Source organism: Tachypleus tridentatus, chromosome 8 (assembly GCF_004210375.1).
Source record: "Tachypleus tridentatus isolate NWPU-2018 chromosome 8, ASM421037v1, whole genome shotgun sequence".
Classification (NCBI taxonomy): domain Eukaryota; kingdom Metazoa; phylum Arthropoda; class Merostomata; order Xiphosura; family Limulidae; genus Tachypleus; species Tachypleus tridentatus.
The window spans coordinates 45822781-45849436 of NC_134832.1; the positions used below are offsets into that span (position 1 = coordinate 45822781).

Sequence of the window (26656 nt, forward strand, 5' to 3'; positions counted from 1 at the left end):
GAAAGTATCTACACTGTATTGTACATGGCACTACGTATTCGTCTACCAAACACTAATGATCTTCAGAAGTTCGAATAGTTATTTTATGGAATAATTTATAGTAAAACTGTTACCTTAACTAAAATGCACTTTATTCTAATCAAGTACTATTAAAATAAGAAACTAACGATAGAACCTTCACATCGGAAGTTAGGTAAGACAAGCCTAGTTACTATGGTTAATTCTAAATACCAGAGAAAGTCAATCTTTCATCTCTTTTATTCTAATCACATGCTATTACGAGAAGAAAGAATGAAATAACCTTCACGTAAGGAATTAGTCAAGGCTGGTTAGTTGCTCAGTGGGTTTTATAATTGAACAGCATTTGTAGGTTTTGTGTGTGTGTGGGAGTCAAATCAACTTTCCGTTCATTACAAACGGTATTACTGTGATGTAAAGAAGAAGAAAAATCATTCGAAGTGCATGTCAACCTTGTTTTTACTAAAAGCTTTTGTTTTTCTTTGTTATTCTTTAAACCTAGCAATTAAACAGTTGTCTAGTATAATTTCAGTTAGGGCGCTCGACTCCTAACTTGAGGGTCGCGGGTTCATTATCCCCTTCACACGAAACATATTGAGCAATTGGGGCGTTAAAATGTGACGATCAATCCCGCTATTCGTTGGTATAAAAGTAGCCGTAGAACTGGTGGATGGTAATGATAGACCAGCTGCCTTCCCTCTAGTCTTACACTGCTAACTTAGGGACGACTAGCACAGATAGCCCTCGTGTAGATTTGTGCGAAATTTAAAAAATAATAATTTCAATCTCGATCGTTCGTACCAAATAAAAATTATTTAATCTACAGCAAACAAAATGTGAAATGAAAACTTATCGATCGCAATGGAAAAATATAGTACAGACTTGTAGCTGTGGGATTTAAACTTTAAACATCAAATTAACGTACGGATTAATTTCAGTCTTAAGGGTTGGAGATATAAGAAAAACAGAGCATATCTTACAAATTTAAAACAAATTAGATAAAGCTTTTTAGCAAGCGCATAAACTGCTTGTCTAAAACAAAATATTATACAGAAAACCTTAAATTTAAAATTATAAAGTTAGACAATGCTCAGGGCCCGGCATGGCCAAGCGTGCTAAGGCGTGCGACTCGTAATCTGAGGGTCGCGGGTTCGCATCCCGGTCGCGCCAAACATGCTCGCCCTTTCAGCCGTGGGGACGTTATAATGTGACGGTCAATCCCACTATTCGTTGGTAAAAAAAGTAGCCCAAGAGTTGGCGGTGGGTGGTGATGACTAGCTGCCTTTCCTCTAGTCTTACACTGCTAAATTAGGGATGGCTAACACAGATAGCCCTCGAGTAGCTTTGTGCGAAATTCCAAAACAAACAAAGACAATGCTCAAATCGCGGAAACTCTAATTAGGAGATATATACTATTTAATGACTACGAACAGCACAAGCTAATTTAATTGTTCAATCAGTCAAAATTACATAGGTTTTATGACCAGTATTAAAAGTAAAACATGCTATGTTGTATAAATATATTTTGCAAGAATAAGCAAATATGGTTAAAGTAGATCTTATTGAAAGAAAAAAAACTATACAAAAATTACTTTGATCAAAAAAATAAGTATATAGTAACTAAGACTTGTTTTACTTGTAATTTTGTCCTAAATTTGTGCAACATTTTCGTTTTCTTCAATAATCCAGATGATAAAATTTGGGTAATTCCGAAATGTTGAATAAGCATGTTTAGTGTTGTACCATTCGCAGTTCTGTTCATTATCATGTTAAAACATGATTTCAGTATATTATAAGCATCTATAGAATAATGTTTTTTACTAGTGATTGTCACAAACTGACTGTTCACAAATTGTTAAAAATATATGTAAAGCCCAATCGACAACGAAAGAATGGTTTACTCTGGAATAAAAAACATTTACATCAATAGGGTTATTGCTTTAGAATGCCGCCCCCTTGCAGTGTTAAAACGGTAAGTCTGAATACTTATAACGATAAACACCGAGTGCATTTATAGTAGGTTCAGTACAATTAACGAATTAATTGTGTAACTTTGTACTTAACTACAAACAAACTAATAAGCAATATAAAGTGTCAAAATTTTAATCACAACTTAACTGTTTGATGAAAAGGAACAGTACAATGCTACAGTAAATAACTCTTTACTTGAACTACGTGATTTTATCTAAAGTCTGAAGTGTTTGACAACTATGGTCTCTGACAACTGTACGCAGAATTTACTCTTGTGGAACAAAGTTACTCATAATCCGTAGAAGAACCACTTCAGAACACAAAATAAATATATTTTTTTATTGCTTAAGTGTTAGATAGTTATGAAGAAAGTGGATTGCTATGAAATTAGAAATTTTAGTTTTTTTTCCTTAATACTGCCTTGTAAATAGAATCATTAGCACCTGTACACCTACACATCTATATTGATGAAACTTACTTCGAAGCCGTAAAAATATCATCATAAACTGTTTGAAAACAATAAATGTAACATGTTTAGAGCTATATTTGTTACTGTCACAAAAAATTACTTTTTTCTGGCGAAAACATTGTTGGAGCTTTTCTATTTCACAGAAATAGTCATATAACATTATAACTTCTCCATTTCACAGTCACATAACATTACTCTGGAACTTAGTGACAAATGACTGTCAAGAAAGGTAAAATAAAAGTTTTAACATAACGATTAAATCCCACTATTCGATTAGACAAGAGTAGCTCAGGAAATGACGGACACTACTGTTGTCTGGTTGTCGTCCCTCTAATCTGTCAATTCATAATTAATAATGGCAATGCGCGAAACAGTGAGAGATTTCTTGACATAAATAAAATTATCGTTTCGATTTACTGAAGAAATGCGATTATATCTAAATATCATTTAACGTAAACTGTGTTTTACCACAAACTTCGTCATGTGATATGTTTTGAAAGAAAACATATTTAAAGCTATACAGTGGAATTTGTGACAAATAATCATATTACTAACCATGTAATATTCGTGTGTATGTGATGTTATTAAATACTTATATCATCAAGGAAAATATTGGTAACATAGTCACTTGCAAATTACATTTTTGTTATAGAACATACTTTTCGAGAATGAAATTAGACCGTATAATCAAGTTGGTTTCTGAAAAAAATATTTAGTGAAACAAAAGTTTTCGAGTTTGTTGATTGAAATAGATTCTTTGTGCATGGGATTCTCGACTAACACTTTTCAAACATAATCAAAATTGAGGATAGATATTGATTAATATCATAAGAAAGAACGTGTACCAGTAGAATTAGTAATTTACCTTTTTTTTTTAAACTATTGCTGTTTATAGTTAAATTTTAAGGCATATGCACGACTAAAAAACTAAGTGAATCTTCGAACCGCCCAGCATGGCCAAGTGGATTAAAGCGTTCGAGTCGTAATCTGAGGGTGGAGGGTTCGAATACCCGTCGCGCCAAATACGCTTGCCTTTCCAGCTGTGGGGACGATATAATGAGACTGTCAATCCCACTATTAGTTGGTAAAAGAATAACCCAAGAGTTGGCGGTGGGTGGTGATGACTAGTTGCCTTCCCTCTAGCCTTACACTGTTAAATTGGGGACGGCTGCCTCAGATAACCCTCTTGTAGGTTTGCACGAAATTCAAAACAAACTATGTGAATCTTCGAAAGCTCGTTCTGGTGAGTTTCTTTTTATTATTTGCATATATAGCGGTTTCTAAAAGATGCGAAACGTTCTTTGAATTCTGAAGTTTACCGTATTTTCGTTATTTGTATAGCATTAATAAATCAAAAAGAGTTAATTTATTAACGTGTTCTTTAGTCACTTCGAAAAAAGAATATAGCTGTAAGACCGAACGTACTAATATTTACTTCTTACAAATGAGTAAACTCTTTACACTTTTTACATAACCACGTTACGTTAAATTTGTTTCATTTTCAGTTGATGAACAAAAATATAATTTTTCTTAACAAAGCTCAGCTTATTTGTTTCATAAACGCAGCTTCATATTTGTTTAATTTGTTTGTAGACTTACCTGTTTTGGAGCTCAGTACTTTTAATTTTATTGAATATAACAGATAAAAGGAGAGGCTTAATATATTACAAAATGTATTACATATTTTCACACGCACACATTAATTATATTTATTATTCACAATGCTTATGTTTTAGAGAAATCTGTGGAAGTCGGTGCGCTGCAGTTTATTTTTCTTAATCTGGACGTGATATTGTCTATGGTGTGTTTCGAATTTGAATCCGAGGATTCAAAGTTCGATAATCGGCACTTCAAACATGCGATCAGCGTTTTGGAGTTCTGTGTGCGGTGTAAGAATAATGGTCATGTCCCGCTGTTGGGACAAACTAGTCCAAAGGTTAACAGTAGGTATTATTGATTCTTCTCTGTCAGTCAGTGTATAGAATGGCTATACGCATAATTATTAACTTCGTGGTACCTGGAGTTATCATATGTAACCAGAGTAACTGCTTTTTTATACTTAAAGGTACGGTTACACACCATTAACATTGTATTATGTTTACCTTAGGTTTAGTAGCGAGCATAAAATACATAGCTAAAGGTCAAATTTCGAGGTCAAAGACTAAACTTGCTGTATATATAATGTAAGGACTAATTTTGTTAAAATGGTAGCACAGTACAGTGTTTTTAATTAGCCAGAAATTAGTTTATCATACGAGTTTGTTTGTTTTTTAAATAAGGTAAACGAAGCGTATTGAAAAAAAAATCAATTTCATATGATAATTGGACCTAGATTAACGTTTAGGTACTGTAACCAGAATAATGACTTTAATTTAAAAAACATGATTATGCATCATTAATATCATGGTTCACTTTTATATCTTGTGTTTAGTTCTTGTAGCTTGTATAAAAACTGACTTATTAAAAATAATTATTGACGTTCGCTGTTCACTTGCATAAGTGTTTACTTTCAGTCACCAATGTTATGATTTTTTATGTGAGGCTTCATTATTTACGTGGATCTCAGGAAGTTCTAAAACAAAAAATTACCAACATATGTATGAGGTTACACAGAATGGTACAAAAAGTCGCGATCTACCATATTTCTCTTTGTATTTTGTTTCTTTTGTTACCAAATTGATTTGGATGTCATTAACCTGTTGCAAGAATATATGCATGTGGATCTTGTTACATTGTATCATGACACGAGCGGAGCAGCTGTTAGGGAAGGACTTAAAACATAGCAGTTTGACTTCTACATTATTCTGCATAAGTCCACGAATGGTAAGTCATAGTTACCAAAATTCAACGCTCAGGAAAAAGCACAAAATAACCGGAAAAGTGGGATTTTTGGCATGTTACGTCTGAAGAAACTTTGTTTTGAATCAGTCTTAAGTGAGCTCAGTAATTCAACCAATATTTACATTTTACCACTTAAGTAAACACAAGCTATTTTATTTCTTCAAATATGTCTTTTCAGTAATATCGATTTCAACAATTCGCCTATGTTTGTTACCCAACACTGAAACTTGAACAAAATGACACAGTAGATGCACAATATTTTTGTGAGTCCATTTCACACTGGTTCCGATCCATTATCCGGAAAATCATATGACAAGTCGATTGCACAGCAGATGCGTTAAAACATTGCTTCAATATTCATCGTGTTCATATTTTTGTTTCACATCTTATTGTTTTATAATACATACGATTCTTATATGATTTTCCATATATTTTATTTTTAATTTATTAGTGTATTTGCAGTCTTGGTTAGATTTGACTACAGACAATATTAGCTTTTCCAAAACAGTGAACTACAAGAACACACGTGTTCTTCTAAGTGATTATCAATGTAGTTTTTAACGAACGTCTAAACGAGTTTGTTTCACTTCGATAAATTAATGCATCATCTTTGTACGACAATTACAAAGTCAGTGTGCAAGGTGCAATACGGATTGTACATGCTTGTTAAGGTATTGTCTCCCGACAATTACATTAAAGTTGAATACAGTGTGTAATGAGTATTATAGAAACAATTTAAAATTGTTTGCGGGCCCAACATGGCCAAGCGTGTTAAGGCGTACGACTCGTAATCTGAGGGTCGCGGGTTCGCATCCCCGTCGCGCCAAACATGCTCGCCTTTCTAGCCGGTCAATCACACTCTTCGTTGGTAAAAGAGTAGCCCAAGAGTTGGCGGTGGGTGGTGATGACTAGCTGCCTTCTCTCTAGTCTTACCCTGCTAAATTAGGGACGGCTAGCACAGATAGCCCTCGAGTAGCTTTGTGCGAAATTCATAAAACAAACTGTTTGTTTTTTGTTTCTATGAAAAAAAATGTGTAACTAATATCTATTTTTTTCTGAAACTACGCAAAAGTTCGTTCCATGACAATATCACTAAGTTATAACGAACGTCTAATACGATAGTAATGGTTTCTTTCGTTTTTGTTTATTTCAGTTATTCGCGCAAAGCTACCCGAGGGATTTCAATCCCATTATTCGTTGGTAAAAAGGTAGCCCAAGAGTTGGCGGTGGGTGGTGGTGACTAGCTGCCTTCCCTCTAGTCTTACACTGCTAAATTAGGGACGGCTAGCACAGATAGCCCTTAAGTAGCTTTGTGCGAAATTCAAAAAACATACTCGTATTTAAAAAAAAAACATATCTTGAATGTTATATTGGTCTCTTCTATGGCATAAAGGAAGCAATTACTAGTTCATCTTACTTTAAAATATGCGCAAAACTGGAATTGATGACAATTTATAATATATATATATATATATTAAATTATGTAAAACATTAAACATTTAAGCGAAATAAATAATTTATAAATAAGTTAGCGTTTCGTAATTACTATTTTATAAAATAAATGTACTATAAAGAAATCAAATATAATAATAATTTATAATTAATTTTCTTGCAATATTTGGAAACTTGTATTTTTCATGACATGCACCTCGCGCTCCTGGCTGTTTGTTACCTCTCTGATGTCACATGATATGCAGATACTTCTGGCATTGTATTAAACGACACTATTATTTTGTGTATGCATACTTTTTTATGAAGTGTCACCTTTCAGATTTTAGTATAGATTCAAATTATAATGGGAAAAATTATAATTGCATTATATAAAGCTTGTTAGTGAACAAGTTTGGTACAAAGAGTTTTAGTGATAAAGAAAGCATCATCAGTAATGTCAGACTGATGCCAGCTCTAAATCTGACTGGAAGAACAAAACAGTGCGTTCGAGAATTCAGTATAAACCAGTACGACAGGAATCTCAGTTAACTGCTTGTCATAAGTTGCAGAAGCCTTTGTGCTGTCCGTATTTACTATTTAACAGTGGATTTGGGGCATGGAACTTAAGCGAATTTGATGATTTAATTAAAATATGTTTTGGGCACATGAAAATGATGAAAATTCTTCCAGTCGTATATTTTCCTCGCGGGTTCGAATCTCCGTCACACAAAACATGCTCGCCTTTTCAGCCGTGGGGGCATTATAATGTGACGTTGGTGAAAGAGTAGCGGTGGGTGGCGATGACTATCTGCTTTTCCTCTAGTCTAACACCCGTAAATTAGGGACGGCTTGCGCAGATAGCCCTCGTGTATCTTTGCGCGAAATTCAAAAACAAAGAAACTTGATTTTAAGTGTGATTAATGACTACAAGTTATCAATCTTATCTTAATCGGCCGTTCTGATATATTTTTATTTTATAATCCACCTTTTATGCTTCTGCTTCCCCGTCAGGACAAATCACAGCCCGACCCTGCTCTCCACGTGAGTGAAATATCCACGTATCATCTGTAAGGTTCAGTCACAGTTCATAAACAATTTGAACCACTGAGATTTACTTCAAATTAATAACTGCGACCAATATATATATATATATATTTCAAGCATAGTCAGAATGACAATTATTTGCATTTTAAATTATATACCTTATCTATTATATATATAATTCATTGTATCGATTTATTTTATTCTATAACAATTATTTTGACTGTCATAACTTTATTTGAAATACCATTTGTCTTTTAGTAGTGTATGTATGAATAGTTTAAAATGAATTATCTCTCTTCTATCCACTTGCATGTCAGCGCATATCTTCAAGAACTTGTACTCTCTTTCTTTCAACCAGATGGCCATCATGTTCCTACTGATATTAACACTTCTCCTGTCATTGTGTCACTGAGTGAAACTAATAAATGTGCTTTCCCTTTATAGCTGTGTCATCATAGACGTACTGATCTTTAACATAATTTTACTACTGAAAGTGAGTTATTATAGAATTATTAATTTGAACAGTTCCCTACTGTAAATATATAATCATAAAAACTGCTTCTTAACAATTTTCCCAGTGCAAATGTAACATCATAGATGTACTAATTTTTATTTCCTTTCTATAAATGTTTCATCATAAAATACAAATGTTAACACATTTTTCTACCACAAATGGGTTCCCGTACAAGCACTTAAATTTAACTTAACTTCACTCTGTCAAACTACATTAACTCTCAGTCTTACCAAGAACCAAATTGACTCCTACGCATACAAATAACTATGAGCCGACTTCAAAACCTGACAAAAATAAGCATAACAACTAAATACAGACTGAACAATTAGGTACAAACTCCACATCTTACTGACAACTATGGACAACAACTAGGAACATACTACGCTTCTTATTGTCCAGAATTTGGTAGTGAGTGGCGTTGGCTCGCTGCCCTTCATCTATTCTATCACTGCTAAATCAGGGATGGCTAGTGGAAATAACCATAGAGTATCTCTTAAGAAATTTAAACCAAACCAGGCTAAAAAAGATAATTCAACCCAATAAAAACATATGTATAAACAGATTATGCTAAAAATATTTCAGTCAAACATTTTCATAGTTCAGCATAAAATACAGCCAAGTTCTCAAGTAAAAACTTGGAATATTTTTTACTAAAGAACCATAGATCTGATGGATGCACAAGAAGTAGGTAAAAACATCATTAATTCGCTTTGCAGGATGTCCATTTTAAAACATGCAGACTAAGTATTATGTCTTTTACACAAATGTGGCTTTTCCTGTATTTGTGAACTCATGCAACAAGAGCTTTGTTTGAAACTCAGGATAACTGTACACAGCGTTTTCTTTGACGTAATAGCCACCCAGAGGTACTTTCATTTAAGGAAAACCTGTAGCTAAGTTTTACCGCTTTCAAAAGTTTCCTCTTTTATTTAGGCTTCCGTTTATGTAATGAAATAGTTTCTAAAGTGTAAATAATGTATTTCACATAACGTCAGGCTTACCTTTTTCTTTATAAAATTAGTAAGTGTTTTTAATAAAACATGGTTGAGATTTATGAGGAATATCTATTTAAAAATTACAAAATTCTGCAATTATTTAATTATTTTATTTCTATATAATAAACACTATATTAGAAAACACAATACTTAGAGCTTTGAATACTGAAAAATTCATACTCAGTAAGTATGTGGGATTATAAGGTTACAAATCAGGTTTTGATAGCTATGGTTGGCACAACACAGATAGCCCATTGTGTAGTTTTTTTTGCTTAACTACATATAAACGAATGACCAGAGTGGTAAAAATTAGAAAAATAAACACTGCTAGAAAAATTATTTATAATTTATATTTTAAATAATAAACAGTATGCAGTTTGAAAACAAGCGTCCTTAAACCTTTGTCTGGTACATCCTATAAACATTTTGCATATCATGTGCAAGTCTGGATTATTTCTGTAAAATAAATACATTAAATCAATCTTTTGTAGACTGCCTAAGGATGAAAGAGGTGACAGACCATTCACTTTATTCAGGTCACTCCTTCTTCTATAGAAATGCGAAATTATAATTCAATATAGCCCATCACATGTATATATTGTATTTATACATAACCAACACAAGCTAAAAAATTCAAAATGAAAAACTATTCAATTTTTTCATTATATAGCTTTGTATTGTCATAACGACAACATGTAGTCCAGAAAGTTGTTAGCATTACTTTCTTCTCTTTAGTAGGTGACGTCTATTATGCTCACAAAGATATTTTGGCACTAAATGAAGCACTCAGTTGAAAGAATTAGAAAGGAAAAATCCTTGATTGACCGATTACAAAGTTGTCTGAAAATAACAGTCGACTATTGCTGTCAGCAAGCACAAGTCACGGAGTAACACCGTCCACCAGATAATAAAAAAGCGTTAACATTCTACATTCAAGCATGCTTTCTTAGTTCAGTTCTCCATTATTCAACAGACAGAATGGACTTGCTTTCTTTTTGGAGGATCATTATATTTAGTTTTAGAGCATTCAATCCTTAGAGGGAGAGAAGGAAGCAAGGCTAATCCCTAAGGAAGGACTGTCTGGTCGACCACGGTGAGATTATGTACTACTTTTCTTTTTATTGTCTGAATAGATATTCTGCTCGTTCGTTCAAGACGTGTCTTTATTCCTTATTTACAAAGTAAAGATAAACCTAATTCTAATTGAGTCTCTCAAAAAAACAAACACTTTACCTGGTCAAACTCTGTTATTTTTACTCGAAATATCAAAGTTCTGTGCTCACAGAGCTCTATGTGGGCTACAAATATACCAAAGAGAATGACACTTTTAAATATTAGGAAATCACACAAATTATGTTTTCAATAATCTCTAAGTTTCCATTTTTAATGTTTAAACAAAGCATTTTAATAACTTTTAACTGATTATAAAACGAGTTTCAAAATATAAAATTAGTTGAGTGTAGCCTAAGAGTTAGAGTGACGAAATGTAAATACGAGGGTTCGTGGCTCGTATCATGTTACCGCAAACTTGCCTGCTCACTATAGAACCATGTATGTGTTATAAGAATGTCGATCAACTACCATTCTTCGATTAGAATAGCTTAAGACTCGGTAATTAGTGCTATTAGTTATCTGGTTTCTCATTGTTCTATTAGCTCCAAATTATGGTCAACTAGCACAGATAGCTGAAATACAGCTCTATGGTAATATTCTGTCCCCTTCCCGCGATTAGCTATGCTCTAAGTTTGGAAACTTATAATTCAAAAACCGAACTTATTTTGAGGTGTTTGTTTAAATAATAAACGAACAAAACGGTACGAATATTCGAAATAATCAATCAAAATATAACATACACTTAAGAAGTAGTTTCTATGACAACTGAAAAAAACCAAGAAAATATGTTAGCAGCTCAATGGTTATATACGGGATAGTTATTTACATAAATACATGAAAGCACGTTACCTTAAACAAAGAAACTTATAATTGTCTGGGATAACCGAGCTGTAAAGTAGACTAAAGTCATTAAACTTGTTCACATATTTCACATTTACCAATAAATCTTTGGTACTGTAGAAACACATGTGATTTCTTTAGATTTGACTCATTAGAAGTACGTTAACATCTTCATTGACGGGCCCGGCATGGTCATGTGGTTAAAACGCTCTACTCGTAATCCGAGGGTCGCGGAGTTTGAACCCACTTCACATCAAACATGCTTACCCTTTCAGTCGTGGGGGCATTATAATGTGACAATCAATCTCACTTTTCGTTGCTAAAAAAGCTCCCAAGAGTTGGTGGTGGTGGTGGTGGTGGTGGTGGTGGGGGTGATGACTAGCTGCCTTCCCTCTAGTCTTACACTGCTAAATTAGAGACGGTTAGTGCAGATAGCCCTCTTGTAGCTTTGCAAGAAATTCAAAACAAACCAAATCAAATCCTTCTTCACGTTTAATATAATTAATAATCAAAGTATCTTACGCTAAAACGAAATTAAAATATTGAAGAGAAAGATGTATTGTTTCAGTATGCAGCATCTTAAAAAATGGATTAAGTGAAGTTCAGGTACTCTGTTTCTGACATCAAGTTTCTGTCAAAAGGACCATGTATTCTGTCACAATCAAAATTCATTCATTGTATTAGTATACGTTATAATGGACAGTACCATTCTTACAAGATGAGTCCTCCGTTTTGACAACAGTAAGTTTAAGGACTTACAACGTTAAAATCCCTGATTCGAATCCCCGCAGTCTACAAAATGGAGATAGCAAATATATTGTTTGTATGGAAAAAATAATTCCTTTATGTTTTGGGAACAATGACTAGAAAATTCATGCCATTAAAAACGAGCTGAGAACGATGAATCGATGGATTTTGGAAAATAACAGTAGATGTTATCAGCTTAACCATCAGCTCAGGCTCAGCCTCTAATTTCACTATCAGCCTACTAAAATATAATTCCAGAGAAAGAACAGGTGTTAGCAGTAACACAAATAATTTACGGAGTGGTCAAAGCCGTCAATTTCTGCAACTAAGAATAATCCATTTAACACTACAGGAAAACAAATGCTTCGAGAAACAATTTATCTCAATCGTACAGTGATCCCAAAACCAGCAATTACATTATTTAGCATTCTAGAAAAGCAGTAAATAATGGGAAATACGTGTAGTTCCTTAAAATATGACTAACAGCAATACCTTTTTATTAAAGAAGAACTGATATCTCCTGCCAGTGATTTCGAACTTGTATCCACAATGAACGGCAACCAGAAAATTCATTGATAATCAGAACATATCAGAGATGTCACTGTGTATTTATGAATTCAAGTCAATAACATCTCTCCAGTATGACGTTGCATGCTCAGTAAAAAAGAACTTTTACACGTTTAATGGAATGTTTCTTTAATGTTCATGAAATATAGGTACTATATAATAAAACCTTAACAATTTTGAAGATATGATACTGAAAGTGAAACACAACAACAGCTGGATTTCATTTTAATTTCGCACAAAGCTACACGAGAGCTATCTACGCTAGCCGTCCCTAATTTAGCAGTGTAAGACCAGAGAGAATGCAACTAGTCATCACCACCCACCACCAACTCTTGGGCTACTCTTTTACCAACGAATAGTAGGATTCGCTGTTACATAATAACGCCTCCACGGCTGAAAAAGCGAAAATGTTTGATGTGACGGGTAGTCGACCGCCCTAACCACTTGGTCACACCAGGCCACCTTAACAACATAAGACAAATCAATAATTCGTAGTATAATAGAAATTATCTTTAAAAATGAAGGTAAGTTAATTTCAACTCAAACAGCCTCTAGCAAAGAAAGGTCTCTAAATAACAAAAAAAAAGCCTCATCTGCAACTTTGATCTCTGAGATTTTCTACTAGCAGAATCTAGATTTTAAAAAACGTTCCAAAAAAAGAAGTATTACAAAACATCCATTCAGCATGAAATTGAATGGTCATTGTTCAGTTATACCTGAAAACTAGTCCTCATTGAAGTCTCAACAAAAAAAAGTGGCTGCTGGAATTCGATGATCAAGAACAAAGATTGTGTTTGGACCTGATTCAAGAGTATACGATGGCTTCCATTTATAGGAAACGTAAAGGAAAGAAATTACCATCGGACACTACTAACTATACCACCACAACACAGGTGGATAAATCTTAAGTGGCAATACAGTGATGAGCTTTGAGAAACTTTACAATCACAGATTTACTTTGGCACCACTACAGGGCCCAATCACCAAATCAAGCTGAATTCAGTAGCCTAAGTTACATTTTCATCATGATTCTCAGTGTGATACTCCATGTCAATCTGCCATATTCAAACCATAAAAATATGTTTTCCTATTATAAAATCACCATAAAGACAGCCCTACGGTTTACCTCCCAAGGACCAGAAACTCTACACTAACACTTAAAATGTAGTACCAGAGACATAAAACTGATAATTACAATTAATCTCTAATGAAATAACCCAACATTTTGAAGAGAGCTTGGAGAAACAAAAAACATTCTCATTGATTAACATAAAGAAAGGTCTAGGAATAAAAAAGTCCACCATGATAACAGATGTGAGGACTTGAGAGATATAAAAATTACTAATAAGAACGCCTAAGTGAGAGACGTAAGACGTATAATGGTATGTTAATGTATCAGGTTCCATCTTATATGAAACCTATACAAACATTCGTTGAGAAATACAATTGTAGTTGGCCATGAATTCACCTGCGAAATGTTAATAAGCTAAATATGTTGACATTCACGGCTAACTACAATTGTATTCTCAACGAAAGTTTATATAGGTTTCACATAAGATGGGTAGTGTTTTGTCTTCATCCTTAGAACTAATAAGTGCTATTCTTATTATTTCTTCATATTATTATACTGTATTTTTTATTTATTTTGCATAGTGTTCTTTGAATAAAATAGTTTTGGTTAATTATTTTTTGTTTATATTCCAGTTTGGTAAATTATTTTATCCTTAGAAGAATTTTTGTTTGTTTGTTTTTGAATTTCGCACAAAGCTACTCGAGGGCTATCTGTGCTAGCCGTCCCTAATTTAGCAGTGTAAGACTAGAGGGAAGGCAGCTAGTCATCACTACCCACCGCCAACTCTTGGCTATTCTTTTACCAACGAATAGTGTGATTGACCGTAACATTATAATGCCCCCACAGCAGAAAAGGCGAGCATGTTTGGCGCAACGGGGATGCGAACCCGCGACCCTCAGATTACGAGTCGCACGCCTTAACACGCTTGGCCATGCCGTGCCCTTTAGAAGAATAATAGGCTACACGTAAATTGCTTAAATGTATATCATCCTTAAGATTTTCCTCATGGCCTAAGCTCATCTTAGGTCTTTAAAACCAAGTGAATGTGGTGAAAGGTTATTCTGTTTCTATAAACCAATTTATTATTGCAAGTCATATGAAATGAAGTTAAATATATTAAACTTCCAAACATGTGCCTTTTGAATACAATGTAGATAAGTTAACAATTAATCACCCTAAAAGTTTGGCTCATTTGGTATAACTGGATCTATCATTCAGATTTATTATGTTTTAATTATCTTGATGCATACAAAGAGATTGCTTGTAGTTTCCTTTCTTACAATATCAAAGTGGCTATAAAATCGGTGTGTTACACAAACGTACGGAAACATATCCTAAGTTCATGTTTTACATAAATGAGAATTTAGACATTATGTAAATACCTGAATATTTATTGTTACTTTCAGTGTTACATCTCAAGAGTTAACATAGTAATATTACCGCTTATGGCATTAATTGTGTTAATCTTTTGTTAAGTATATCTAAGATTTATACATGTGCATAAATTGTTGAACAAAATATCCTGTTAGCTGTAGTAAAGGGAAGTCATTAAAGTCAAAGCTGGTATCTAAATAAAGAAAATTAGATTCTATGATAAATAATGATTAATACAGTGAAGTATAATCCTCTAACGGACGATGAGGTAGCAGTAAGACTACCCATAATTCTAAATGCATCATTATTTACTGACTCATACGATTTCTAATAAAAGAAAGTGGACACTTCGTTTCATCAACACCATACTTGCTACATTGTGATACCGACCACACTTTGGTAAGAATAAGATATTATTATACCAGTTTGATTACAAAATTTAAAATCATCCTTGAAAAATATTATTTACATTACTTATTTAACAGAAATATAATATCATGACTTATCATATATAGTCTAAGAATAATTTTTATGTTATATGGAGTTTTTTTGTGAATTGTTGGTCACTCATATTTAATACTGATTATTAGTAATTGATTAATTGTAATTTTCATTACTCTTGTGATAAAAGCTATTACATAAAAGCATGATATTTGGATGGACAGAAAAGTTTGTTTGTTTTAATTTCGCACAAAGCTACTCGAGGGCTATCTGTGCTAGCCGTCCCTAATTTAACAGTGTAAGACTAGAGAGAAGGCAGCTGGTCATCACCACCCACCACCAACTCTTGGGCTACTCTTTTTTTACCAACGAATAGTGGGATTGACCGTAACATTATAACGCCTCCACGGCTAGAAGGGCGTATAAAAAAGTATAGTTTTATCACACATTAAATCTGTGTGATGTGTAGAGAGATGGGCTACAATGGTTATCACAACATAAGCAGTGATATATGTATTTACAATATTTTTAATTAAATGTATTTATAGTAACACGATAATTTTGTGAAGAAACTTATTCGAGATGAGACATCTAGTGAGAAAAAAGTATTTTCAAGAAATAGAATTATTTTAATATCTCAAATCTTCAAGATAGAAGAAAGATAACAACGAAACCTCTTTGTTTATGTGATCGTTATTTATGTTTATATACATCTGGAAGTAATACTTTAAATGGAGTGATTGTTGAATTTTGTATACAAACTTGACTAATTAGTGTCAAAAGATTGCCGATAGATCAGAATACTAAGAAATTTGTAAGATCGAAATTTTTATTGCTGAAATAGGGAACTTGCTTTCATATAGTGTATTGGGTAATTTGTTCCTGTTGTTGTTTAAATTGATACAGAGCAATTTATTCGTCTAACTGAATGATCTTGCTGTACTAGTTATTAAGCATTCTCTTATTAAACGCCATAATTAATAGTTTATAATTAATTTACAAATACCTTATTAAGATGTGTAAACGCTGTATGATTTTCAGTGTGACAATATATAGTATAATTGTTATTTAAATTTACTTTTTGTTCGTGTTCTGAAAGGTAACTGTTAAGCTACAAGTTTCTTAAATATTTAATTTATTAGAATTTGTAACGTGAGCCCAATACACAATTAGTTTTTATTCCTAAAGTGTTGACTTTGTTGTAAGTACAGAACTGTTGTTCTCTCCCCGCTGGTTGAATCAAAATTGGACAGGTTTCTTGCCCTGTTCTTATTATTTTCTGATTGGCTGTGAACTGGTGGTTAATATTATAATTCTACACTAGAAAACAGTGTAGAATAGACTCAGAAATCTTTTGACTTCACGCTTGGATCGCTGCGATAGGGTCGTTCTATACAGCTTCAATTTTTATCACATCTTTTGATACCCTAGCTTAACTAACAAAATGTCAAAGAAAATAAAATATGCAACGTAGAATTATCATTTCTTTGAGTAAAACAACTCAAAGCTGACAGAAACTGATAAATAATCCAGTTTTATATGTGTATGTAGTAAGCTGCTTAGTGTTGTTATGGTTAGTCTCTACAAATTGGCTGTGTGATAGCTTGATTTTCATTTCTCTTTTCTGTCCTCTTGGGAGATAATCTCAGACTGAGTCTATATATCATTAAAGATATTTTCTCATCTAATATGTTTGGTTCTCTGTTGACCAAAAATATAAAAATAATCTTGTGAATTTTATCACGAAGTCATGATATCAGCCACGCACGCAGGGAATTATGAAGTACATGATAGCTATAGTTTCAAGAAACATGGTTATAATGACTGGTATAGCTCCTGGGCTTAAAATACGAGATAATGGCAGAAAAAGTTCCTGATGGTATTTTTATCAAACTTACTAACTGTTTTCATAACTTATATATGTTTTTATTTAAATATGTTTTTATTTAAAAATGTTTTTAATGATGTTTTTTAACATTCTTCATACCATAAACGAGTAATGTTCATCCATCTCTCTGCATGCTGCAAAAAATTGTTTATCTGCATTTCTTTGCACCATAATAATAAGAAATTAGCGAAGTCCACTGAACAATTTTAAGACTGATATCAATGGGTTAAGTCTGTAGCTCTTTGAATTTTTGAACTAATTTCGTTTTAAGCGCTTGAAAATTCTTACCGGTGATACATTTTCCTAAAGTCTCATTAAATTTCTGGGTATGATCTTCTAGCACTTCCAAGTTGTCTTAACATCTCATTCAGTTTCTAGTAAAACTGAATTTTTTCTCTTTAAATCTCTCTCTGTGTTACTGGTAATATTTTTAACTGGCGTTTCTCCAATGTATTTCTAAATTTGTGGCTTCATATTTCTTCATTGTACTCCACATTAATTCAGTTGTAATCGTCCGTATTTTTTTAAATTGGTAGTCATGTTACTATATTTACATCTCATTTTTCTGACTCTTTTTTTTTAAATGTCACATCAGTGTTAAAATAAAACTAAAACGCTAAAATATTCTGTGTGGCTTTTCAGACTTATTGTCATTTAGAGTAGAACTTTTATTGATTGCAAAAAAAGCATTTTTATTTACTTTCTTTAAATAGTAAAGAGTTAAATGATAATTAGAAATAAGTATAAAATTTCATAAATAAGGTTGTCTAACATTTTAGGAGCAACTACAGATAAGTTGTTGAGAAAGCTTTTATAACTGTTTCTTCCACGCCCTATAACGATTCCTCAGTGGGACCTTACCAAGTTTGATTGAATTAGCATTGTCAAGCAAATTTTGAAACACGCAATTTAAGTAATTTATAGATACTATATTTTAATAGAAATATTTTAATCAGATATGGTATTTTAAAAATAAAAGTATATTTGTTGACGAATTTCTGAAATTATTTATCACAAACATGTTTTATGATAGAAGTCATAGAATAAATATGTGGTGAAGATTAGACATTAAATCTGTATTTTATTTGGTATTCAAATTAAGAACATTAGAGAAATTTCAGAACAGTTATTATACAAATGTTTTGAAAGAAAAAACAGTGACAGGATTAGAAATTCTAAATAACGTATAAAAAACTTTTGATTATATATTTTATTTTAAATATTGGCGCTGTTTATATTATATGTTCAAAGAGTACGTGTTCTGATAAGTTAAGAATAAAAAACCCTTTTTTCTAAGGCAAAATAGAACTATAATTAATATTAATATGCACTGTTAGGTATGAACGGTTAATGAATTTTAAAACTGTCGTATTATACTATAAATATTAATGAACAAAAATAACAGTGTAAACTTCAGAAAGAGTGACTTTAAAATTATGTATTATAACATGTTTTAATATGTTTAAACATACGTGAATCAAAATTTCATATTTAAATTGACGTGTTTGCTTGTGTGTGTTTTTTTCTCACAGCAAAGCCACATTAGGCTATCTGCTGAGTCCACCAAGGGGAATCAAATCGCTGTCTTAAATTAATGTATAATTTATAGTGGTATCTCTTATTAGCTTTGACTGTTTAAAATACAGATTTAATCATTTTCGTTGATTTAGACAACTCTAAAATCTAATGATTAAGTGCGTTGAGAACTAAATTTTCAAAGTAACTTACGGAAGATAATTTTTTCTAACAATTCCTTAGCCTTTAAGTAGAACCTTGGCAACTGACCAATTAAGGAAAGGTGAAATACAGTACAATATTTTAGAAATGATTTCTGTCGTAAATGAACTTAAGATTGCCAAAGTAACCTTATAAATATTTTTTTAATTATGCGAAGAAAAACAAACTACACTATTACATTTGAGCTTGGCTTGTTTAGATTACCTCTATACTTAAACAATACAACCAATTCTTCACGTGTATCATACTTCTTTAATTTCTGGTAAAGTAATTAGCACACAGGATCACCTGCAAAAGCTGTAATATTTCCAAAACGAGGCCCAAAACTAGAGCGCTTTCGAATAGTTGACTATTCTTCTTCAGAAGAAAATATACTTCTCTAATTGTTAATTTTAGACTATGTGCTCAAGCTAAGCTTGAAATTAAGGTCATTTAAATTGTTTTGAAATATTTTACATATTTTTATTTAAAATTTTGAAAAGTTGTTTGTTTGTTCTTGTTAGAGCTACACGGTGGGTTGTTTATAAAGGTTCACCGCATTTTTTGTTGTTGCTGTATTTCGCGTAAAGCTATTCGAAGCTTATATGCACTAGTTGTTCCTAATTTTGAAGAGATTGACTAGAGAGAAGGCAGATAGCTGTTCAACACATTAACCATCACATTATAATGACCCCACCACTGCAAAAACAAACGTGCTCGGTGATGAAATTTGAATCTTCCACCCAGATTGCCAGATAAGTGTCGAAACCGTCATGCCATGTCAGACCTACAACATCTTGAAGGAACTCAAACTTAAATAAATTGTTTGTTGTACAGTTCTACGATTCATTATTTAATATCAAAGAGTTTTAACTGAAAGCTCTACATTAAACATTTGATATTAGAAAAAATTGGCCGTTAAAAAAAATCCCTAATAAGTTGCAAAAAAACCGAAATAGTAAGAAATCAGAAAGAAAGTGGAAGAGTAAATTAAGTATGCGACAATAAATTTAGAGAAGGAATAAAAAAGCACAAAACACGAACAATAATAGTTCTAATGGACAAAAGAATCTGAACAGAAACTTAAAAGAAAAGATTGTAACACGTGGACATGATTAAATTCCTATAGAATTATTTAAAAATCATAACCAACAAGTAAATCCATGAGCAGGGTGTTTGTTTCACAGAAATGCCACAGCGGGTTATCTTCTGCGTTCACCTAAGGGAATCGAACTCTAATTTTAGCATTGTAAATCCGTAGACTTACCGCTGCACCAGCAGGGGACAATTGTAACGCAACATAAACAGGTATTATTACTCTATATATATATAGACTATGGTCATGCATAATTTATAAGAAATTCAAAACATCTATACATAGTACGTTTTAAAGGAAGTGAACAGTGCGTTGAATCAATTTTAATGACGGTAATTATGCAACAAAACGATATGGTATATTTGTTAAGAGGTCAACCGCTTCAATAGTTTTTTGGGTTTTGCAGATTCCTCTTTAAGAATCACTCATAAAGATAAGTACGTAGATCAAGTTCCCCATAATGAAATGACCGAGGTAAACTGCCTCATTCGGATGATTCTGTTACACATAATATATTTCCTATAATAAAAAGGATGAATATTTCGCACAAAGAGAGTGCTTTAAAGGACAAACGAAAGCCCTAACCGAAGGAATGAATTTGTAGGATAATCTAATAGGTAAGTCAGTGAAACTACTTACATCTCTCTCTCAGCAACTAACAAGTACTTTTTCTAACTACTAATCCAAGTACCAATGCATTCATACAACTTGCAGATTTAGATCTACAGTATGCGGACTGAACCAAACTTCATAATTTATATCACATCGACACATGCAACATTTTTCGTGTCTAGAACTACCTATACAACCAAAAAGGACTGCAGTATTGCTCCTACTTTCCTAGATTTTATTTATAAAAAATAAACAGTTTATGATAAGAATTCTGTGAGGAACACACTAGGATTAATTACAATTGTTATGTTGTTATTGAGATTATTATTACAACATGTCAACAAAAATAGTATTCTAATTACAACTGTTTATTAGATACGCTGTAAAAAATGTTATAGAGTTACGATTTTACTTTTAAATACAAGCATTCGGGTGTTTTACCACTGTGTTTAAAATGAGCACGTGATTTTCTTCTTCTTACTTCAGTATAGCTAAAGTTTTAGGTAAGAAACCAGAAGGAGACGGAAAATAAATAACACGAAATTAATTGTTTGTGCAGAAAGTTATAAGTCTTTAACTTTTATAGGAAAGAGATGAAATTTGTAGAAGTTGAATTGGATCTTTAAAATATTAACTGAAATTGAGTTATTCATCAACAAAAAATACAGTTGCAATCATTTTGTTCCTACAAAACATTATACGCCCCCACGGCTGGGAGGGTGAGCATGTTTAGCGCGACGCGGGCGCGAACCCGCGACTCTCGAATTACGAGTCGCACACCTTACGCGCTTGGCCATGCCAGGCTACGGTCAATCCCACGATTAATTGGTAAAAGAGTGGCCCAAGAGTTGGCGGTGGGTGGTGATGACTAGCTGCCTTCCCTCTAGTCTTACACTGCTAAATTAGGGACGGCTAGCGCATATAGCCCTCGAATAGTTTTGTGCAAAATTCAAAAAACAAACAAACAATGTATCCAGTCTGTGAATCCGCTCCTGTCTCATTGCTACAAAATCCACCCCTGAAGTTGTCGCCCTGGATGCCCTATAAAAATGACAGTTAAATCCCAATATTTGATTTGTTTGTTTGTTTGTTTTGAATTTCGCACAAAGCTACTCGAGGGCTATCTGTGCTAGCCGTCCCTAATTTAGCAGTGTAAGACTAGAGGGAAGGCAGCTAGTCATCACCACCCACCGCCAACTCTTAAGCTACTCTTTTACCAACGAATAGTGGGATTGACCGTCAAATTATAACGCCCCCACGGCTGAAAGGGCGAGCATGTTTGGCGCGACGGGGATGCGAACCCGCGACCCTCAGATCACGAGTCTTACGCCTTAATACGCTTAGCCATGTCGGGCCGCAACCCCCAATTTTCAATGAAACAAGAGCTAACAGTGGGTCGTGATGTCTAATATACTTTTTTTTTTTAATCTGTCGGCTAAAAACCACGTATGGTTATGCGAGATAGCCCGTGAGTTGCTTCATACAAACTTCAAAAGAAAAAAAAAGATTAAAATAAGTTTCAAGTGAGGTTTAGTAGTGATGAGTGGCGCTACAAATTGTTGTAAACTCAGGTGTTTTGAGAAGGGGGTGTGTTATTTTATTGGATATATGTAAATTGTAAGTTGTGTTGTTATTGTTTTTACGAAAGAGAAGCAGTTCTAATGTTTATAAAATGGAACATAATTTCTCGAAGATTTAAATGAAATCATTTTTTAAAAAATTAATATTTATTTAAACACATAGACGTCTTCTTTGATGCTATGTAACTTTGTTTAAGCCTAGCGAATGAACCTAGCACGAACAGTCACAATGTTGCAGTAAATGCTACTGATACTCTAATTTGTAAACTAATAGTAATACTGTTATTAATATAAAATATAATTTATAGTAATACTAATATTGCCATACCAATACGTCTATTGTAGTGTTACTGCTGCTACTAACTTCTGCTATTTCGAATCGATCTAAGGTAAAATGTGTAATCTATTGTGTTGAATGTATTGAATTGAAATTTAAAAGGGCAAAACATTGTAATTTTACTTTTAGGCCAAGCAAAGACAATAAAAAGGAGAAAAAAAATGTTTAACATTCTTGCCTAGTTCTTTTTTTGCAGTTACATTCCCCACTTTATGATGATTTATTTCCTTTTTTGGATACAGTTTTTTTGATCATGTAAATAAATGAAGACTTTAGAATAAAATATGACTGTGAGATGAACACAGTTGATTCATTTTGCTTTTTTTCTTTATTTGTCGTAAAGACTGTATCAATTTGATGAAAGAAGGAATCAAAGTATACTTCTGTTTGACCCAAAACCTTTGAAAACAACCAACAGTCATGAAAAAAAAGGGGTGCAAACTTTCTGTCAAAGAGGTCATTAAAAAAAAGAAAGACGTTGTGCTACCTTTTTTCCAAAACCCTGGGAGTTTTTTGTTTTTTGAACGTGGTATTGCAAGTGAATATGATAACTTATGAAGCTACTTATGTTACATAGTAACATAGATCAAACTAAAATTAGCCAAAAATAATATTGTTAATATAAATTATTATATCAGTGTTATTGTTTATAGTTACACTAAGTATAGTAATTATTTCTACACAATTTACGTATTAAATTTCACTTAAGTTAAAATATAGTTTTGACTTTCCTATATACAAAAAAGGATATTAAATTTTTGGTGAGTGCTCAAAGGAAGGCTGCTTAAATGATTCTGGAGACAGAGTGGTTATCTCATGGAGATAGGTTATGACACCTTGTTTAATCTCGAGAAAATAAGGGTAAGGGGTAACATTATTAAAGTGTAGAATATTATCTATAGGACAATAAAAGGATAAAGGCCTCTCATTTTTTGTTGTGTTATTCTGGAGAGAATAGAATGAAAAAAGATATGTTTTAAAGTTGAAACTACAGACTAGGCTCTAATTTAGATGTATTTTCATCAGCAGTAGTGTGGAGCTAGGAGCTAATAAGAATTAAGTTTACTGATAAGTCATTTGTAATTGTAGTGGGAATCATAGAGAGACTAGAGCTAGAATTTAGCGATTAAGGTGCTGATGTACAGGACATTATAGGTCATGTTTACAATTTAGTTGCTGTTGCAAAGGAACATTCTTTTTTTGTAAGGCATGTAGAAGCAAATGATGCTGGAAAGTGCAAGTTGAAACAACTGCTTAAAATTTGTAAAGAATTCTTTCAGAGGTTTAGGAATAGAAATAGGTTAGCAAGTCAGTAAGCCATATATGAATTTTTTTTTTTCATGTTAGGTGAAAGAATGATTTATGTAGGAAGATTTATTGTAAATAGCACTTTTGTTTTGTGGTGTTTATTTCTTTTGTTTATTATTTTAACTGTTTTATAGTCTCACATAGACATTAAAATTGGTTGGTCAGAGTCTTCACTTTTAATAAAAAATTTTAGTACCATAGTAAGTATTTTAACATACTGTGTATTTACTGAACAGCAATTTCTCTTATGAGAGTAATAACAGCTATCAAAGTAAAACATAGTTATTATTTATGTCAAAGTTTTGTATGATCAACTAATATTTTATATAAAATTATAAAAAGAAACTCACCACTAATGGAAAAAATGTTTTTTTTTCAGAGAAATGTTCCATATGGAAAGGCTTACATTTCATGAACATAGTGACTCGGGAAAGTACAGTGTAAACTGACTAATAAATTTTAGTGTTTATCATAAAAATACTGGTATTAGTTTTGTTTTGGAGGGGTTTTATTGTGTTTGTTTTATCAGTTAAAAACCCAAAATCAGAAGCCCTAATTATGATATGCTTGGAGCAACAGATAAGCTGTTTGAATTAATGGGTTAAATTTTGGTGAATTATATACTAGAAATGGGCTTCACATCAAGCAGGTGGAATAGTTGGATGTTTAACATAATAAATCTACAGACAGTAAGGGAATATTTGGTTTTTCAAGGCTGTCCTTGCACGTGCACACACACACACATGTATGTATATAATCTTTTGGAAAAGTAAAAATATAAACAATGCTTTTCAGTAATCATTAATTATCCATTTAAACTTCTGTAAAGTTCTGGCTCCTTTCACAAGCCTTATGCTCCCATCTTGTCTCTTATGCAAATCATCATGCATCATCTGTAAACTAACAGGAGCATGACCTGCTCATGTGATTACTTTGCTGAAGTATCACTTCTTATTTGGCAGTGTTTGAGTTTCGATGTGCTCTTTTTTTTCTTTATTGCTACATGTTCAACTTTGTTATTCCAATGAAGTGGTTAATTTTCAACTTAATTTGATTTATTCAAGTTGACTATTGTATATGTTTTTATCAGTTCATAAAAGTTGCTTTTTCTCTGCACTCATGTTTCGTGTAAACTTTCTATGCAATGAATCCTGAAGTTCATGCTTCCACTTTGGGGGTTACCAAAGTGAAGTTAACCTATGATGGCTTTATGTGTTTTATGCATTGATAAATTGTACATTACATGGTTCAGAATGTGTCAGTCATTATCGTTTCTATCTTGTAGTGTCTCCTAGGCCTAACTCAGTTGTCACAGAATTATGTCTCAAGTTTGTGATGTTTTCTCTATGTCACTTACTTTTAGATTTCCTCCTTACCCTGACATTTGTGTTCATACTGATCATTTAGTCTCACTGTTACATAAGGGGATTAGTATGTCGTGCTCCCCAAGGGCTTTGAATTATTCAGCTGTTTCCTATGATCAGGCTGTCTATTAATTTTTATATTCGTAGGTTTTTCATTACCTGCTTTGGGGGATGAGTTCTGAATTATATATCTCTTGTAGTTTTATATGTGGGTTCTTTGTTGTTGGTATATGAAAAGTCATGATGCTATATTAGCTTAGGTCCATTTAAGTGGGGTTTCCCGTTGGTGTAAAGTCCCAGGAATTATCAGGTCTAGGATGTGGTTGCTCCACCTACATTCCATCCTTCAAATATTACAGTGATATGTCTCCGTTAGAGTCTGGTTTACCTCCATCTTCCAACCCCTCTCAAATTCACTACCTTTGGTTTCTTATTTTCTGTTTCCTTCCCTACTCGAGCAACTGTGACCAGCCAGCATTTGTTGGAAGAGGTTCAGTAATTGCTCTGGTGTTGGGCAGTCAAACCTGTTCCATTCTTCCTGGTTTTTCTTGGCAACTGGTAATTGATTTTTCTTGCCTCGAACTCTTCCATGTTCACCTTGGAGTTCTTCTTTCCCTGAGATGGGTGTTTCCTCTTGGGTTGTGAATATTATCTGTGGACGTCTCCTATGATTACCTCACATGACAAGATAATTTTAGTTATTCCTTCCCTTGGTGTGGACTCCTGTACATGGTGAGGGGACCTCCCAGGGAAGGTTCTGTTCTATCTGGTTACCTTCTCTGGAATCTAAACATCCACCCACGTGTTTGCCGTGCGTGGCGACCCGTGAAGGGGAAGAGAGGATCCTGGTGGTTGAGGGGTCGAACCCTAACACACCACTTTGGCCTTGAATTCCTGTAGACGGACAGCCTTTGGGTGGCCCCCTTTGGGTCAATCGGCTGGTCCACTTGGGCTAGAGTCAACCAAGTACCAGTGTTGGACGTTTTCAATGGGTGTTGTGGACATTGTGTCTGATGCTGGTGTTTGGGTATAGTGTTCACGAAACCCTGGCATTGCTGCAATGTCCTTGCATGACATTGTAGTGCGTCCCCTCATAGGGCTCCATGGTGGGTGGGGTCAGTGGGTACCAAAATTTTACTTTTTTCCTATGGATCCTCCAACAAAAAATTTAAATAAAATACTGAAAAAACAGTCAATAGGTAAATGACCATGTCTTGAAGACTCTAAGCAGCAGTCTTCAACATCTGTAACACCTGTACCCCATTTTCTTATATTCTCTTTCAGAAAAACCTTCAGGGCAAAAGTCCCCCTTTTTTAT

The 26656-nt window shown here is 33.2% G+C and overlaps 1 protein-coding gene across 3 annotated transcripts in view; it reads left to right on the forward strand.

Moving 5' to 3' along the window:
- Positions 1 to 22264: 22264 nt before the first annotated feature.
- Positions 22265 to 26656, forward strand: part of LOC143222337 (sorting nexin-29-like) — a 30916-nt gene continuing 26524 nt past the window's right edge. Inside the window, exon 1 of one of the 3 annotated variants that reach the window (XM_076448754.1) lies at positions 22265 to 22366. The gene's annotated coding sequence lies outside the window, so the exon portion shown is untranslated. Of the gene's footprint in view, positions 22367 to 22479; positions 22719 to 26656 lie in introns of those variants that run through there. The other 2 variants (XM_076448756.1, XM_076448755.1) reach the window with 2 other exon arrangements.